Genomic DNA, 5,222 nt, shown 5'->3' with positions numbered 1-5,222 from the left:
AAAGTCATTATAGAAAATAACAAATGTCTTAGAATATCTCGCAAAAAGAAATGATCCAATATTAGTTAGAGCTAGTAAGGCCAAACGCTCCGTTCTTGAAGTAAAAGTGCGAGCTTTGCGCCAAAGTGACGTCACTAGAGTGACGTCGGAGGATCGGCGCGGCAAGAGATACTTCAAAGGAGTGAACTAGCCCTTCTATTCTCTTTAGCCCTGGTCTTAACGATCAGTCCACTGCGGGACACAGTATTGTCACCAGACACAGAGCTCCAGTGGAAATGAGAGAAGTCTAGTAAATTCGAATTTCGGGCAAGCAGGACCCAATCAAATGAAACAAAAATAAGAATATTTAACTCAAACTCAAATGTTAAATCAGTACTTTTATACGGATTAGAAACATGGTACAGTTTGAAAATAAATACAAATAAGTTATAGGCTTTTATCAGAAGAATTCCTAATATAAAATGATCTCACAAAATATCTAACTATGAACACTATCAGTTATCAAAAATGAATAGAAAGCAGGGAACGGTGATGGATTGGACAGCCTATCAGAAAGCTGAAAAAAGTAAAATGGACGCTGGACTGAACACCCCAAGGTAAGCGTAAAATGACATGGCACAGAATTATTATGAATTTAATTAAAGACAGAACATGGAGACAAATAACCAACAGGGTGAGATGGAGTGTCACGACATTCCGCAGGGCTAATGGGGTGCAAGAAGTAAGTTAGTTGGAAAGTGGTTGAAATTCCATCCATTTGGCGATAAATGTGTAACACGAAGATATAAGCTTTGCTTAACCCTGTCTCCCCACCCCGTAGGGTTCGTCCAGGGAATACTGGTGACCCGAAATATGCGCACGAAACTGCTACAGCAAGAGATGAGACACTAAAGTTTAAAGGCTTAGAGACGATAGATGGCAGCACAATCGGTCAATGGTACACCCGCGAGATGAGCCAGGGGCAAACCCATGAGAGTATGATGCACAGGGGGAGATGGTTTAATATCAAAATATACTTATGGATTTAATGAATTTAGGTGCCTGGATGCTGCGACACGAAGATATAAAACAAAACGTAGTACCGAATTCAAGCATCACTGACTGAGGTCAGTAAGCGGGTGGGTGATCACTTTGATCAGCTTTCGTAGGGACCGAGGGTGTGAGGTATCGGTCCTCGTTAAACTGTTTTACCTTAAAGTGCTCGACTTTGCGCGCTGGTAGTCGGGTTACTAAAAGAGGGGTGCCATCCCCTCTCCAGAGGATCAAAATTGCGATGGCATGTCTTCGGATTATCTTCAGAAATATTTCCGCGACTGTCGCTGCTAGTCCATTGTGCAGCTCTAGTGTGACGTAAATAAAGTACCTTCCTACCTACCTCGCAGGCACGAAATTGAGTAAAAAAAAAGTCTTGTAAAAATTTGAATAATAAGTTTTTTTTTATTTGTCTATACTAATCAGATAATAAATTTAACGTGTGAACATTTTTCAATTAAAACTGAGCCATTTTCTGCCATCGATCTAATCACGGGTCTAAGAAAGATAAAACTAGACTTCCCACTTTTTCCTCCCCGAAAAAAAATATCGAGTTGAGCCACTGCTCTTTGTAAACTTCGAGAACGCGCCATACTACAAAATATTTTGAATGAAATTCTACAATGAAGTAATCTTCAGAAATAGTAAACAAACTTTCGTAAAACACCTCTCGTTTTGATAACACCCGTGACCTTCTTTCCTTTCTGAAATGTCTGGCGGTAAATATTATTGAATGTCATATTTAATACTATCTAATCGAACACTTTTATCAACAGCAGACGACTTATTTGTTTCTTTTTTACCATTTTTTCTGAGAAAGTTTCCTTTTTATTCATTTATTATTTCATATTTTTTCTTCACATTTCTTTTTTCTCTTACGCTTTTTGCCTTAAAAAAAATCTGTCTAGCGTCATTACCCAGCTGCATAGACAACAGAAGTCAATTTGAAAAAAATAGATTTGTTATTCTTTTCATCAACATATCTTGGATAACCTTTTAATTGCAAAATAAAAAGAAGAAAAAAAGACGTTTAAATATGTCTGGTTCCTGCTGTAAATTGTTTATGCCGCTCTAGCATTTATTAGGTAGGTAGTCTTAGCGGGAGTCTATCGCTCGTTTGGATCAAAATTTGCATTTATTTCTTATTTTACGAGGGGCTAAGCCCCCTTGTTCGCTGCCGCTCACCAACCCCGATGATTGCTTCGCAATAATGGTTGTTTATTGGCAGAAAACAGTTTTACCACTTAAGTTAAAATTATTCACTTAACACCAAAAGGAATTCTGTTTGCTTACGCTTGTGCCTCCACTGCCCACGTCCGAATATTATTATCGATTATTATAAATATTTAAACCGATTGGTGAGCAGAAGTAATTTTTCTAAGAAATCATTTTTTAAAATAACATTTATATTGTTATAGCATTATATTGTTCAAACAAATTTGATGAGTTCACAAATATAATTTTATATTTTCGCTTACCAAACGGGCGGATACATTAAATACTATTTTTGCTTGCATCTAGTACTTAATATAGATAAATGCATGAATCTGACCGTTTAGTTTTCAATCATTTAATAGATTTCTTTAACTGTAATTTATAACGGTATATTAATGTTATTTGCACAAAAATGATAATTGTAGAACAGATTATAGACTACCTTTCTAAATAACTTTACCTTAAAATGTAGCGCAGAATTGCATTATAATAATAATAAGAAAACAACAACAGTTCTCTTAGTTTTAAACTCGTTAATTAAAAGCGCAATAATATAGTTGTACAGGATTACAATTAGAGATACAAAAATATTAATAGAAAAACAATTGTCGATCGCAACGCTCGAGTACGCCCTCTAGCGGGAGCCTGAAAATATCAGGCAATAGTTCCATCATAACTATTGCCAATGACGAACGCCATTTAGCTTAGCAGCAAAATTTCCCTAAGGAAAAGGCAGAAGAACTTGAAAAAATTAACCAGAACACGCCAAGCATTTGAAGAACAATTTCTCAATAATTTTTACCTTTCAACAAAACAACAAAACTTACAGTTTCATGATCACTTGCTGCTACAGATGTGTGTATTACGGTAAAATAATTTTTTCTGTCTTAAATTCATTACAAATTAAAATGAAGTCAGTTGCTTTCGTCATTCCAATAAATAAATGTGATTTCAGAACGTCAAGAACTGTAATAGTTATAGAATATTCTTCTTCGTTATAGAACAGTATATACAAGGATGGCGCCAGACTTTGCCCTTCAAGGAGGCTCAAACAAATTCATTCAATTTATTTAAATAAGAACGAATTTTATCCTTTACATTTTTTTTTTCTCAATTCATTTTTTTCAAGTGTGTTTCTAAGAATCTGAAATCACTAATATTGATACCATAATGTGCAGATTCCTTTTAATGTAAATTTAAATCGCATTTTTTTTTTTCTGTTATCGATGTATTATGTACTGTATGGTGCAATTTATCACACATTGTAAGTTTAAAAATTACTTCTATAATAAAGAAAAGTAGTTGTAACTGTCAAAAAATTTCTACGCTTCTTACTCAAATAATGCAAAAATTATTCGATAGTAAAAATTTGAAATTTCATGCACATTTAACATAACAAGAAAACGCTATTTTTATATGCATCGATTGGCTTTTGAATCATTTAAATGTCTTGCAAATAAAGTTATAAGTAAACTGCTGTTTGTAGAAAATGCAACACCATGAAGGAATCATCAGAATCAAATGAANCAGTTTACATTTTTTGCATCCACGTATTCTATCTAAAAATATCATATCCCGTTTTGAATGAACTTCGAAATAGTTATGCCTATTAAATTATAATTTTTTTTTTAATTGTTACATAGCATAATTGTACTGGGGGGAAAAAAGCTATTTTAGTCACGGAACTTGATGTTAATATGCATTGTAAATAAATACAAAGGGACTTTTAAAATTTTTCTTTATGACTCCCTTTTCTTTTCAAAGACGCTTTTAAAGTGAGCATCTATGTTCGGCCAAATGTTACCATTTCTCCATTTGAGGAAAAGAGTGAGTCCATCGGCTTAAAATGCAAAATTTAAACAATATAGCTAAAATTTGTAATGATTTTTAAATTTACAAATTTTAAACTTGAGTCCGAGAAACGAATATTTACTATCTTTCATTATAGAGAACAAATTGCCTGCTGCTGTTTGTCTGCCTATGTTTTTGTTTCTCTGCAGAGCTGAAAGCAGATTTTCCATCAAGATTCGCCCTGCAAAAGCTTTTTATATATTGGCATACGCCTGCAACGGATAACCTTTCACGCAGTTAATTTATTATTGTTCACCACATATTAACGCGAAACATTCTTCCCTCTACGATTTAAATTTGCTCTTGCTTTTATAGTTGCGAATTTTAATTCTCAAAAATTTAAAGGGTTAGGAGACCAAATTTCGAAAAATACGATTTTTTTTTCTAATTTCTCAGGATTTATTTAACTGATTTTGCTTAAATTTTGTATTTAGACCAGGGGTGTCAAACTCAAAAGCAAACTTGGGCCAAATAAACAATGCTTAACTTTAGGTGGGCCTCAAAAAAAAGTTTAAAAAAAATCAGTCTTTACAGAAACAAATATTTTTATTTTGAATAGTATATTGTAATAAGCATACATAAAGTAAAATTATTGTTTGATATTTGACATCTCTTCTCTGCTACTATCTTTTCTATTTCGGGAGAAATTTTATTGGCCGAGACTACTTTCAAAATTGACCCAACGAGAGCTATTTATATGGTTTCGGACAGGAGATTTATTTTCATTCATAACAGAAAAAAATTGCTCGCACTGATAAGTACTTCCAAACATTCCAAACATAGAAATAATTTCATTTGCGAATTTTCGAGTATTTTCAAACCTTGCCGGTAGATGTTCGTAAAATTCAGGCACACCCACGTCAATGAATTTTGTCTTCAAATTTGAGTCGCACTGAATCTCATTGACTTCCATTTGCATATTACTGGGTACTGAGTCTATATTTATTGAGAAAATCGAAGAAAACAAACAAAATTTGTCTTCCAAAGAATTAAAATCTTTAAACCTTGTTTCAAATTCTGTTCTAAGATTTGAAATTTTTTCTGCGTATTTTTGATATGATGCAGTATCCCTGGAATGGCAGGTGCCGCAAGCCAATTAGAATTTTACATTTTCGCGCGTACAA

The sequence above is a fragment of the Parasteatoda tepidariorum genome, chromosome 5 (assembly GCF_043381705.1).
Source record: "Parasteatoda tepidariorum isolate YZ-2023 chromosome 5, CAS_Ptep_4.0, whole genome shotgun sequence".
Taxonomy (NCBI): Eukaryota; Metazoa; Arthropoda; class Arachnida; order Araneae; family Theridiidae; genus Parasteatoda; species Parasteatoda tepidariorum.
The sequence above is the reverse complement of the archived record's forward strand: the minus strand, read 5'-3'. Positions refer to the sequence as shown.